General features: G+C 39.7%; 1 long non-coding RNA gene across 3 annotated transcripts in view; it reads right to left on the reverse strand.

Moving 5' to 3' along the window:
- Window positions 1-14,910, reverse strand: part of LOC118143022 (uncharacterized) — a 234,149-nt gene that overhangs the window by 104,201 nt on the left and 115,038 nt on the right. For all 3 annotated transcript variants that reach the window (XR_013520562.1, XR_013520561.1, XR_013520560.1), the window contains 2 exons: window positions 14,366-14,673; window positions 10,175-10,215 (listed from right to left, as the gene is read on the reverse strand). This is a non-coding gene — a long non-coding RNA (uncharacterized LOC118143022). The remainder of the gene's footprint in view (window positions 1-10,174; window positions 10,216-14,365; window positions 14,674-14,910) is intronic.

Consider the following 14,910-nt stretch of genomic DNA (forward strand, 5'->3'; position numbering starts at 1 on the left):
TACATGAAGAAGCATCCACAAGTACTGAAAATTTAATTAAAAGTCAGAAAGCCACTGCAATGAAGACTCAGCAGAAAGCCATTTATTTTTAAAATCTAATATATTCTTCATGACTAAAGGCTAAAGCACATGCTGACTTACACATTTAGCTGTAACTGATTTAAGCTACTTGATGATTTTTTTTCCTTTTTTTTTTTTTTTTTTTTGCTCACAGGGTGGTGCTCAATTTGCAATGAAGTAAATTGGCAGAATTTAATTTGGTGGATTTTTTTAACTCTCTAAAAAGAATCCTCATTAAAGCCACATGATCAGCTGTATACTTTTTTCATCATTAACTGGCCTAACTGCAGGTAAAAGAGATACAATTACGGATTTATATAAATCCTATTGTCAATTTATAGCTGAAAGACTGGTGAGTTACCTCATTTTAAATAGGTTATTTTTTTCCCCTTAACCTTTCTTTGTTTTAATGAGGATTCAGTTTGTCATTGTCTGAGAAGTCTGCTGGCAGGAAAGTTTCTCAGAAATTATAAGGAATAAAAAGTAGGAATGGAAGAAGATACTTGTCTAAGTTTCAAATTTGCTGGAAGACTCAACATCTGAAATTCATCCCCAGAGCAGTGTATTTATTGCCTATCAGCTGCCACGCTGGCATAGAGAAAGCCAAACAGTGAGAGCACTTGAAGAAGGCCTTGAGAAGAAAGGGAGTAGAGAGCATACCCCTAGGCATGGTGAAGTTGCGAGACACATCGCTGGACACAATTGTGCCTTCCAAATGACCTTGGTATGGATATATTTTGCCTATTTTACCTTGCCTTGTATGAAAAGGTTGGGGGGTTGCTTTGAAGCAGCTGGGAGATCAGTGCAGAGTAGCACACTTATTCTGAGGCCTCATAGTGAGACTTCAGAAAGCAACACTTCCCACTACCCCAAGAGATGTGACTGGACCTCTCCACTCCATCCAAGAGCTTAACACCTTGTTGGTGTTGCTGTTAAAACCTACATTCCGAAATAAAGAAGTTCTTCGAAACCAATGAGAACGAAGACGCAACATGCCAGAATCTCTGGGACACATTTAAAGCAGTCTCTAGAGGAAAGTATATAGCAATAAGTGCCCATATGAGAAGAATGGAGAGATCCAAAATTGACACCCTATCGTCAAAATTGAAAGAGCTAGAGGAGCAAGATAAAAAAAACTCAAAACCCAGCAGAAGACAAGAAATAACTAAGATCAGAGCTGAACTGAAAGAGATTGAGACATGAAAAACCCTCCAAAAATAAATAAATCCAAGAGCTGGTTTTTTGAAAAGATCAACAAAATAGACAGACCGCTAGCCAGACTGATTAAAAAGAAAAGAGAGAACAACCAAATAGATGCAATAAAAAATGATAAAGGAGAAATCACCACAGATTCCACAGAAATTCAAACCATCATCAGAGAATATTACAAACAACTCTATGCACATAAACTAGTAAACCTGGAAGAAATGGATAAATTCCTGGACTCCTGTGTCCTCCCAAGCCTAAACCAGGAGGAAGCTGAAACTATGAATAGACCAATAACAAGGGCAGAAGTCGAGGCAGCAATTAAGAGCATACCACACAAAAAAAGCCCAGGTCCAGACGGGTTCACAGCCGAATTCTACCAGACACACAAAGAGGAGCTGGTACCATTTCTTCTGAAACTATTCCAAATAATCCAAAAAGAAGGAATCCTACCCAAATCATTCTACGAGACCAATATCATCCTGATACCAAAACCCGGCAGAGACCCAACAAGAAAAGAAAACTTCAGGCCAATATCCATGATGAACATAGATGCAAAAATCTTCAATAAAATATTGGCAAGCCGATTGCAACAGCAAATCAAAAAACTTATTCATCATGATCAAGTAGGATTCATCCCGGGGATGCAAGGCTGGTTCAACATACGCAAGTCTATCAACGTAATTCACCACATAAACAGAACCAAAAACAAAAACCACATGATTATCTCAATTGACGCAGAGAAGGCATTTGACAAAATTCAACAGCCCTTTATGCTAAAAACCCTCAATAAACTCGGTATCGATGGAACGTATCTCAAAGTAATAAAAGCTATTTATGACAAACAAACAGCCAATATCATACTGAATGGGCAAAAACTGGAAGCATTCCCTTTGAAATCTGGCACTAGACAAGGATGCCCTCTGTCACCACTCCTATTCAATATAGTACTGGAAGTTCTAGCCAGAGCAATCAGGCAAGAAAAAGAAATAAAGGGTATTCAAATAGGAAAGGTGGAAGCCAAATTGTCTCTATTTGCAGACGACATGATAATATACCTAGAAGACCCCATCACCTCAGCCCCAAAACTCCTGAAACTGATAAGCAACTTCAGCAAAGTCTCAGGATATAAAATCAATGTGCAAAAATCACAAGCATTCCTCTACACCAATAACAGACTAAAAGAGAGCCAAATCAAGAACGAACTGCCATTCACAATTGCTACAAAAAGAATAAAATACCTTGGAATACAACTCACAAGGAACATAAGGGACCTCTTCAGGGAAAACTACAAACCACTGCTCAACGAAATCAGAGAGGACACAAACAGATGGAGAAACATTCCATGTTCATGGTTAGGAAGAATTAATATCATGAAAATGGCTATACTGCCCAAAGTAATTTACAGAATCAACGCTATCCCCATCAAGCTACCATTGACTTTCTTCACAGAACTGGAAAAACCACCTTGAACTTCATATGGAACCAAAAGAGAGCCCGCATAGCCAAGTCAATTCTAAGCAAAAAGAACACAGCGGGGGGCATCACACTACCGGATTTCAAACTATACTATAAGGCTACAGTAATCAAAACAGCATGGTACTGGTACCAAAACAGAGATATAGATCAATGGAACAGAACAGAGGCATCAGAGGCAACACAACCTAGCTATAACCATAGAATCTTTGATAAACCTGACAAAAACAAGCAATGGGGAAAGGATTCCCTGTTCAACAAATGGTGTTGGGAAAACTGGCTAGCCATGTGTAGAAAGCAGAAACTGAACCCCTTCCTGACACCTTACACCAAAATTAACTCCAGATGGATTAAAGACTTAAACATAAGACCCGGCACCATAAAAACCCTAGAAGGAAATCGAGGCAAAACCATCCAGGACATAGGAGTAGGCAAGGACTTCATGAACAAAACACCAAAAGCATTGGCAACAAAAGCCAAAATAGACAAATGGGACCTAATGAAACTCCACAGCTTCTGCACAGCAAAAGAAACAGTCTCTAGTGTGAATCGGCAACCAACAGAATGGGAAAAAATTTTTGCAGTTTACCCATCTAACAAAGGGCTGATATCCAGAATTTACAAAGAACTCAAACAGATTTACAGGAAAAAAACAAACAAGACCATTCAAAAGTGGTCAAAGGATATGAACAGACACTTTATGAAAGAAGACATATATGAGGCCAACAATCATATGAAAAAATGCTCATCGTCACTGGTCATCAGAGAGATGCAAATCAAAACCACATTGAGATACCATCTCACGCCAGTTAGAATGGCGATCATTAAAAAATCTGGAGACAACAGATGCTGGAGAGGATGTGGAGAAAAAGGAACACTTTTACACTGTTGGTGGGAGTGTAAATTAGTCCAACCATTGTGGAAGACGGTGTGGCGATTCCTCAAGGCCTTAGAAATAGAAATTCCATTTGACCCAGCAATCCCATTACTGGGTATATATCCAAAGGACTATAAATCGTTCTACTGCAAGGACACATGCACATGAATGTTCATTGCAGCACTGTTTACAATAGCAAAGACCTGGAATCAACCCAAATGCCCATTGATGATACACTGGATTGGGAAAATGTGGCACATATACACCATGGAATATTATGCAGCAATCAGAAATGATGAGTTCGTGTCGTTTATAGGGACATGGATGAATCTGGAGAACATCATTCTCAGCAAACTGACACAAGAACAGAAAATGAAACACCGTATATTCTCACTCATAGGCAGGTGATGAAAAATGAGAACACATGGACACAGAGAGGGGAGTACTAAACTCTGGGGTCTATAGGGGGGAAAGGGGAGGGCCAGTGGGAGGGGGAGGTGGGGAGGGATTGCCAGGGGAGAAATACCAAATGTGGGTGAAGGGGAGAAACCAAACAAAACACACTGCCATGTGTGTACCTATGCAACTGTATTGCATGCTCTGCACATGTACCCCAAAACCTAAAATGCAATAAAAAAAAAAAAACCTACATTCCATCTGGGTGAACTTCATTCTGTGGAACGCAGTCATCACCTTCCCACTCCTCTTTCTGAGATCAGTTTTGGGGCCTTTTGAAGTCGGAAGCATTCTTGGCCTTTTTCTCTCTCCTGCTCCAGTCTAGACTGAATAGCAAACAAGATCCCCCAGGTAACTAATACTAACTCACTAACGCTGATTAAATTGGGGTGACCTGCTGGGGCTGGTCATCTCATTTTACCTCTAATACTCCCTGCAGAAGAGGAAAAAAAAAAAGTGAGAATGTTCTCATAGAGGCAGCATAGATCTCCAGTCTTTGCCCCATCACACAGAATCAAGATTACAGTATCTGCTGATTGTATTTATTGGTCAATGGGAATATGCCGCATGATTTAAAGGATAAGATTGGGTCTAATACTTCTAGACCTTCCCTTTTTCTAATACCTTCAGCAGTTCTGTGTTTCCATATTTAGCTATTAGCCCAGGAAAGACAGGAAACCAGATACTATCATTAGCTCCCACTTTTTCTGGAACATTTAAATGTGAACATTTATAATTTTTTTGCATATGGTTCATTTGTTTTACTCCATGTCCTGAGGCTAAGGCTTATGAATTTATGATATGTAGGTATATAACTGACTCAAAAAACTAGTCTTCTGCTTCTGCAGAAAGAATCATGTTTGATTCCTTTTCCATTTTAATTTCCAAATCATCTAAATCCTACTAATATCTGGAATCAATAGCCTTCTTCCATAACTTCCAGAACTTTCTTGGTACCAATTCCTCCCTGGAAGAACTGAAAGCCAAATCATTTCTCTCATTGCATGTTGGACCAATTTCCCTTACCAAAAAGCAAACGCCACGGGACCTAACAATTTAGGCTTTTATATAATACTGATCATATTCAAAGAGTCTCCAATACCTGTGTGACCTACATGGGCATGCCTAAACCAGACAAAATATCTGTGCTATGACCTTGTCTTCAAGCCAGTGAAACGTCTTTTGAGCTTTTCACAAAGCAACATGGAACTTCTGGTAGTTGGTGTCCAGAATGAAGTACAATAGTCTACTCCTAACTACTTGTAAAGCATTAAAAAAAACCACAAGGAGGTAACTGATGGACTCAAAGAGAGCCTTCAATACCTACTGACCCAGCAGTACCCTTGGTAACTGACATTAATGAACTTCATCCTGACCTCACCACATTCTATATAAAAATCCTGATAACGTAAGATTCACCTTCATAAAAGCTACCAAAACAGTCTTCAAGGAGGCTAAGCATCTATGACAAATGGAAACCAGGGCTCTTTGAATTTTAAGTTTCTTTTCCTTCCCATTCTAGTTTCACTACCACACTGCCATCTACACTTCTTCCAAATGCTTTGTTGTATTCTATCTCGTTACGGTATTTCCTAACTCCTGCTTCCTAACCCTCTGTCTCTCCAGTAGATAACGGTCTAATAGAGCCTCAGGGAGCTACCTACAACATTTATTCTAGCTTTTAGTGGCCAAAGGAGAACACAGATAAAGTATCCTAGCCAACAACACAGTCTGGAAGGAATCCAGTCTCATGAGCTATTTGGTAAGATACCTCCATTTTTGGTAGGATATCTCAGACAGTATCCCCATCACCCACAGCATGAACTCAGTGACCTGATGCTGACACTGTGCCCATCACTCGGGATCTTTGTTTCATCTGTTGTTCTTCTGCCTGGTTAAATCTGAATTGACCTTAGCTCATAAAATCAGCTCTATTCACCCAGGTACCATAACGCTCCTAGCACCCAAAAGTGACACAGAGACCAAATTTGTGTTTTACATAGCTCACTCTGACTGCAGAACACACGTGAAAGCAATGACATAGGAATGACTTATCTAAAATGGAAGGCTCAGCATGAGTGAGAAAAGGAGTTGGAAGTAGGGGAGGAACATATGCTCCCATGTTGCTGGAGTATCAGTGCTTGCTAGGATAGTCCTGCTTTTCCTAGCATTAGTACTCCTGTCCAGCGTCTCTTTCTGGTCATAGTTTTTCTTTGTTTTTGTTTTATGCCTTAATAAATATTTCACACTTTCTACCCCAGAAAAAATGAGGAGAACCTTAATATGGACACTTCTATCATGCTTCTGACCTTACCAAAGAAAATAAAATGTTTTCTTTGATGGATTAGAAGCCATAGAAACCCAGTAACTCACTATTGTTATGGGACCCAAATGAAAAAGCAAAGTTGAAAGACTTTTGCAATAATATATATGAGGCTGAATGAGTATCTTAACTTGTGTACTAATGAGAAGAATGGGGAGGAGAGAATAAATTCAAGAACTATTTAAGTGACAAACTGGCAGAACTTGGTGACTGTAAGTGGTAGGTTTCTAGCTTGACATCTAGATAAATGGTGGTAGCACCAATTGCAATAAATAATACAAGATGCAAAGGGGAGAAGAGAAGGGTGAAGTTGGGATGCCCAATTTGAGATGCCTATGGAAAAATTAAATGAAAATATCCAGCAGTAAGTTGAATTTGGGGACCAAAGAGGTCTAAATTGGAAATGTAGCTTTGGACATCAACAACAAGGATGATAATTAAAATCATTAACTGGTTCCAATCTCAACCCAAGCACACTGTAGGCTCACAACACAGAGCAAAATGTGTGTGCACACGCGTGTGTGTATGTGCACACGCAAGCATGTGAATGACTATGCATAAGGATTATATGAGAATGGAGAAAGGTAGTAAAGGATATATACCATACTGTACATATAGGTGACAGGATTGAGACAGTACAGGATGGAATGGGAAAAAGGGAGAAAGGAAAGAGGGTAAGACAAAGAAAGAAAAAAATCAATGTGTAAAAACAATTTCTATTAATGATTCCATTTATGTGAACGCGTGTGTGTGTGTGTTCACACATACAGACACTAAGAACAAAATGAAAAAGGGTAGCATTAGATCTATGTCTCTTCTCTGATTTCCCAGGATATATACTCAAGTGAAAAAAAGCAAAGATTAATGTGCAATAGTATGCTCCTATTTTGATACAATTATTTTTAAATTACCCATGAGAATATATTTTTGTATATGTACCTACAAAAAAGGTGCAAAGTGTGGAAGGTCCTCACTAGTCAACTAATACTGAATCCTTTAAAAGCATGGGATTGGAAATAGAAGGAGCAGCAATAATTAGTGTTCTCTTACACATTTTTATATTGTTTCACTTGTAGCTAGATTGAATTACTTTGTAATTTATAAAACATCCAATAAAAAATTTAAAAATCAGAGCAGTGGTTGTTTGAATTCAAATTTGGTTGCAGCAGGCAGTCCCTCATCAGAAAGACCACCACACCTCTCGTGACTGCCCTATCACTCACTGCTGAGCCAGAGGCTACGGTCTATTAATGCAGCATCAGGCTACTATTTTTTGAACTCCTGCTCACCATTATCCTGCTACCTTTTATCCCTTTACTGTTTACGAATCTTTTTCTTCTCCTAAATCTTTAAATGCAGGCCATTTCATGCAGCAATTCTTATACACTTGTGACGTCTCAAATTTTCACTCCCCTTGGAATTTTTCAGTTCATATGAGAAAGGCCAGGCATTCCTGTATAATCCTTTGAAGAATAAATAAGTTAATTATCTGAAGATATGAACTTTTGTTAAATTAATCACATCCTTTTTATCAATGTAACTAAAATGTTTTCAAATTCCATGTGATGTGGTATTATTTTTTTCAATCCGTAGTTTGGATTACAGAAATGGATAGCTAAAAATGTAAGGACCATTTGACTGTACTTTCATGAAAAATTAAAATTAAAGAATATTCCTTAGAGATTTCCAGGATCAAGTACTCCAAAGAAAATACCATCTAAATAGCTAGAGAATATTGCCACAGAGGACAACACATCTATATATCCCATGGCAACCTGCTTGGACTGAGGTCAAAAGCAATATTAACAAATGATGTCAATTCCATGGTAAAGACAGATATATATTCTACCTGAATGCCTCATGTTTTTCTCTTCTGCAATGAGTGACATCATATTTCGCACTTATTACAATAGAAAGAACAATTAAGTCAAGATAAAATTATCTTTAATTAGAAAATAATCAAAGCTTTTAGATTTTACACAGTATTCTAAAAAGTGATCAAGGATCACGGCATCCTTCTAGGATCTCAAAGGGCTTTAACTCTGTGGAATATCAGCTCAGTTCAAGAAAGTTTTAATGTTCTGGTTTTGTTCCAGCTCAGGAGATTGAGAAAACATAGATGTTAGGCTCCAGTTTTCCCTGGTCCATTGTTGAAAAAACAAAATACATTGTTTTGGTTCATGGTTTGATAAAATACACTGACTGGGTTCAAAAGAAGTGTTTCATACTTTGGTGTAACTGAAAAAAATTTATAGGTAATTACTCAAAATCTAGTTTTTCAAATAAATTTTTCTACTGAGCAACATGGTTAGTATTTTTGTCCTAATCAAACAAAGGATAGTTGGTGTACTTTCCCAAATAAAGAACTTCACTGCCACCAACTGTATCATTTTTCTAGAGAAGATATGAGTAGAAAAAAAAGGATGAGGCTGAGGTGCATGACCTCTTCTGCCTTTGAGGCACCTCAGTGTATGGCTTGGTGGATGGTCTTGCTGGGGAAAGTAGACTTTGGATAGGCAGATCAAGGCAATGTGGAAGATGGGAGATAATCAGTCAGAATGGCTCCTGTCATACAACTGGGAGAGTTCAGAACTCCATGCCAGTTCAAAGTTGTACTGCTCCCTGGAGCTAGTTTCATAAATAAGAAGGTATAATCTGCAACCATTCAAGTATGCAGAAATTTTTGTTGATATGTGTCCTATAACTGTAGGACATTTTTCCTTTGTTAACACATCTGCCTTGTAAGTTAATACATTAATCCTGCCTTGATCATCCCTCAGCTCTGAATAGCCAGAGTTAACAGAAATCTACATCATACTTCTAATTATTGAATGTTAGATTTTTTTCTTCTCCTTTGGTTTTAATTGTGCGAAGTAAAGCCAATATAAGCAATGTAAAAATCAAGTCTTGCTAGTTAAATATAAGAACACAGAGCAAACTATCTGAGAAAGGTTACACCTCTTTAAAGATGCAAATTGATGATGGAGCTCAATATCAAAACAGCAGAGTGCTGTTAATTTTTAAAAAGGTGCAAATTGCTAATCTTACTTAAGGCTTTTCTAAAATTGCTTATTAAGAGTACTAGCAAAAAAAAATTAAACAAAATCAACTCTTAAAAATAGAGGCCAAAGAGCTAAATATGAGCTGCTCTATAATCTTTTCCTTCATTTTGGATTTCAGGGAGCATTGCTAAAGTTTGGAGACCTTATATTTACCCCTGGGTTGGTCTAGAAGTTCCCACACTTGGTTTTTCAGTTATCTATTGCCACAATAGTTCCACATAACAACCCAAAAAACCCGGTGGTATACAACAATTAGCATATATTTAATTCACAAGTTTGAGGATTCAGCCAATCTTGGTTGGCCTTGGCTGATCTTGCCTGGTCTTACTCATGCATCTGCAGTTAGCTGTGGATTGACTAAGAGGCTCTGCTGATCTTAGTTGGGCTTGCTGACATGTCTGAGGTCAGCTATTCATTGACTGATTTGCTGACGGAGGTGATAAGGCAATGGGATGCTACTCCATTTTTTTCACCTCTAGCAGGCTAGCCTACACCATAGTCTCATGGCCATGACAGAGGAGAAACAGTTGAAGCAGAGACATGTAAGCATTTCTTCCAACCATATGCAAGTATCACATGCACACAGATTAATAGTTGCTTTGTAGTCACTCTATGAATCTGGAATAGACCCTCTGACCCCAATTAGTAGGTTGGATGTCTAGACTAATAACACTTCACACACCAAGAGTATTTGAAAAAAAGGTTATTACTCACACAGGGGACTTCTATTGGAAGCAGGATAGACACAAGACAATCTGCAATGACAAGACAAGAGAATGACTTGAGCCTTTAATAGTGACCAGGGAGTGGGGATGGAGAAGGGATTGTCATGTGCATGAGGGTTTTCAAACTTCTCTATAATGCAAAGAAGCCAGGGGGGTGTATATGTGTTTTTTTTGCCTAGAGTACCAGATATATGGTGGTGGGAAAGAGAAGGGAGGAACGGCTAGGCACAGTGGCTTATGCCTATAATCCCAGCACTTTGGGAGGCCAAGGTGGGTGGCTCACCTAAGGTCAGGAGTTTGAGACCAGCTTAAACAACAAGGTGAAACCTCATCTCTACTAAAAGTACTAAAATTTGCCTGGTATGGTGGCAGGGCCTATAATACCAGATACTTGGGAGGCTGAGGCAAGAGAATCGCTTGAACTCAGGAGGCAGAGGTTGCAGTGAACCAAGATTGTGCCATTGCACTCCAGCCGGGGCAACAAGAGTGAAACTACGTCTTGAAAAAAAAAAAAAGAGAGAGAGAGAGAGAGACAAGGGTCTAAGTATAAATCCTATCAAACAGTCTAACATTAAAACTGGAGTCAGACTGTTTATTGCAACATTCCATTGGCCAAAGAAAGTCATGTGGCCAAACTCAGACTCCAAGGATAGAGAAATCAACTATAGTGAAAGAAATTACAAAGTAATGTGCCAAAGATGTGTGGAAACAAGAAGGGTATAGAATCGAGACAATTAATGCAATCCATCTAACACCTAATGAAGACAGATTCTGAGGACCAAGGTATTATTGTCTCCAGAAAATGTTTTGTATTTGTATGATGAAACAATGGGTTATATGACCAAGACATTGAAGAGACGTAGGGAGAAATGACAAATCCAGAGTTAATGAGTTTATGTGACCCTCCAAAAAAGAAAAAGGAACACCAAACCCAAAAATCTTCTACTGAATCTGACATGTTGAGGATGAGCGGGTAGGGATCCAGGAGTGCAGGGTGAGTACTGCTAATCCCAAATCTGAGGTCTCTCATTTCTCAAGCTATGCCATTAGGTCCTGCCAATTCAGTGTAATTACCCCACAGTGAATCCTCCTGAGAAGGAAGAATCCTAACCTGGTCTTAAGTCTCCACAATATTTATTACAGTTTAACTTCTCCTTCCCCTACCCCATTATTTGAACTTGAGAAATATATCTCAATTTCAATATTGGTCTATGTAAAATACAGCAAGAAGAGAAAGTCTGCTGACCTCCAGTTTCCCATTCACGTTCCCCTTCCCAACAAATACCATAATTTAATATAAAGACACTATAAGTATTCTTTATGTTATTTACCATTCAGGTATTCCTCCCTCCATCCTACCAACATGTACAAGACACCTAGTCTGTAGGAAGAGTAAAGATCTCACTACTTCCCCTTCAACAGCAATACCCCATGCACTTCATGGCATGCTGTGCCCACCCTCTGCCTCCTTCAGAAGCTGAGAGTGGAACTACTGATTCCTCAGAAACAGCAGTGCTGCACAGACAAGTCAGCCAAATCCAGCAAAGAAAACAACCTTATCGCCAAAATTTAGAACAATGTATCTGAGTAGCGAGCTAGAAACTTCAAATTTTAGATTCCTTAGGGAAACATCCCACTAGAAAAAGATAAGAATTCCATGAATGGAAAGGGATAATAACTCTTAAGGGAATTTGAAATCCTCAGGAGAAAATATATCTATGAAAGCAAATTTATTTTAAAAGCCCACTCTCCAGTCAATCACGTGTTCTTTCCACTTGCCCTCTAAAATATCCATTAAATCCATCCACTTTTATCTGTCTCCTTAACCTGCAGATAACCTAGATACTTACGTGCCTTCCGTCCTTGGCTCGCCAACATTTTCAGAAGGAATACCCAGCCCCATTACACAGACCATAAGACTTTCCATTAAGCTGTCTCTTTCCCACCTCTTCTGTCTCATGTTTTTTCCAGTACATACCCCGCATCCCCCATATACATTTTTGGGCCCACCACATTTATTAAAGCCTTCAATCTTCTGTGAATTGCCTCTGCCTAGAATGCCCTTTAGTGACCCAAACAACCTCCACCTGATAATCTCCAAACTATTCTTCACAGCCTAGTCCAAAAGCCTCATGCACTGTTAATTCTTTCCCACTTCTTCAGTTAATCATTTCAGGCCTCTGCATGCTCAGCGCCTAGGTAGGTAAATATTATTGGTCTAATTTTTTTTTTTTTTTTTTTTTTTGAGACGGAGTTTCGCTCTTTTTACCCAGGCTGGAGGGCAATGACGCAATCTCGGCTCACCGCTACCTCCGCCTCCTGGGTTAAGGCAATTCTCCTGCCTCAGCCTCCCGAGTAGCTGGGATTACAGGCGTGCACCACAACGCCCAGCTACTTTTTTTTGTATTTTTAGTAGAGACGGGGTTTCACCATGTTGACCAGGATGGTCTCGATCTCCTGACCTCGTGATCCACCCGCCTTGGCCTCCCAAAGTGCTGGGATTACAGGCTTGAGCCACTGCGCCCGGCCTGGTCTAGTTTTTAAGAGGAAACAACTCTTAGAACTAGGAAGATTAGGTGCCTGAACAGGATCTCACGATGAGTGTATTTATCCAAAAGAGAACAGCATAGATTGTATTGCACAGAGACAGAGTTATGTGAAGAAGAGAAAGACTTAGACAAACCTCTCATGGCAGAAGAAAAGGGAAGTATAAAAGAGCAGGGGGCAGAGAAGGCATGTAAAAATTTATTGATAGGTTCCTGTAAAGTGTCCAGGGAGGCTTTAACCATACCACCCTGTGTCCAACAATTTGTGTCCTAGAATGACCAAGAATCAAGCCCATGAACGAGAAAGAGAGCTCCAACAGGGCAGCAAACCACAAGTTCATTCAGTTTCTTGATTTAGGAGTAGGGCCAGAGATAGAGAACCCAAAAGAGAGATCTGGCAGGCTGGGGAATGCCACACAAGTAGCAAGTTGAGGAAACATCCAACAACTTGTCCCTTTCTTGACTCCAAGCTTGCTGCAAGTTATATCCTTATACACACGGGAGGCCCTTCCAGCAGCATCACTGAAACTGCTTGTGACATTTGAATCTCCTGGGCTTCCACTGCACTTCTCAAATAGCCATTATCTCTGGATTGCAGTCACTGGTCTACAGGCAGTCTCACCCACTGGACTATGCACTCCTTGAGGTCAGGGCTTGTGCCTTCCTCGTTTCCTCATACGCAACACCCATCAAGATTCTCAGCATGTAGTAAGTGATAAGTAAACTAAGTGAAAGAATAGATGAATAAATAAACAAGAAAATTATAAATGCTGCTTAATCTTTAAGCCACGTCCACTGAAGGTTTGACAGCTCTCTGGGTACCTAGTTACAATTCAAAACATTCACCACCAGATGGCACTATTTTAATGAGGCAGTAAAGCCCTTATTCTGGCATCCTTACTGTCAGATACAGGTATGTGCTTTAATCAGACTATTAAGTTACTACAAAGGTGGAATCTTCTAACCCTGTAATTTCTTATATTCCCATAATACTCTAATTTTTTACTTGTCAAAAGGAAAATACTTTCCAATAATTTTTCTAAATTCTCACTTTCCCCCATGCCACTGGTACGGCCACATAGACAGATCACTATTAGGAAGCTGAATTCTTCCAAGGCCTCCTCTATAAACCTGGAGAACCTCCCTTCTTAGGACTGAGTATTGTTGTAGGTGTTTCAACCTCATATTCCAGGGCTTTAAAATCACATCCCTGTGGAAAGAGTCAGATCTAGACAAAACCCACATAAGCAGTCACCCAGTCCGTGGCATTTGTAAAGTCTCAAAGTTGAGACTCCCAGGCCATTGTCACCACAGCCAGTCAGAACAAGGTTTAGCAGCAGTAACAGGCAGTCAGACATTGGGTGAGTCTCTACACATTGTCAGCAGGTTCCAGGAGACAGGACCCAAAATATGTCTCTGACGAAAGTGGGATGGAAAGTAGCAGAGAAGGAGAAGGGCAATTTTCCAAGGCTTCCTGCCCTGCATCAGTAATGGTTATACCCTGGTGCCAAGCCATTAAGTCCCCTCATTTGAGCTCAAAAAAGCTATTTTCCTCATGAAAAGACAAAATAAACCAATTTGTGCTTTTGCCTCCTCTCTGTATGCCAATAAGGTAATTACTGTAACATGTATACCTGTTACATTGGTTTCATTCCTTTTCAAATAAACTTGGTATTGAGAAGTCATGTCTTTTCATTTTCAATAGCTTCCTCTGAAAGGTTGGAAGGGGCGTGCTGATCTTCGAAGTCTCAGAACACCCTCCTCCTGCAGCTGTGTGCAGGTTCCAGCTTGTCACACCCAAGCCGCTCCTTCTGTTCCTTCTGCACGCTGCTACTTGCCTGACACTGTTGAGCACATATTGCCTCACTCAGGAATTCTGGGAGAGCAAAGATCTTGCCTTTTATACCTTTTTAAATCTCTTCTTATTGTCAAGCACAAAGCCCTGTTGAATAAGTATAAGAAAGAGAATAAAACCGCCTAAGTTTGGGGCTACTCGAGAACTCAGCAATTAACTTATCTTTATCGTAGGTTATAGGGCAGCTGCACATCTTAACTGGCACTCAAGTCTGCATCATCCAGACCTCATATGTTTAGATCCGAATGCTTCATGTCCTCCTTCTCTCCCCTTTCCCCCAGACCTGCTCCTCCTTGTGACTTTCTCCTCTCTCTTGACGGCATT

This window comes from Callithrix jacchus, chromosome 7, assembly GCF_049354715.1.
Source record: "Callithrix jacchus isolate 240 chromosome 7, calJac240_pri, whole genome shotgun sequence".
Taxonomy (NCBI): domain Eukaryota; kingdom Metazoa; phylum Chordata; class Mammalia; order Primates; family Cebidae; genus Callithrix; species Callithrix jacchus.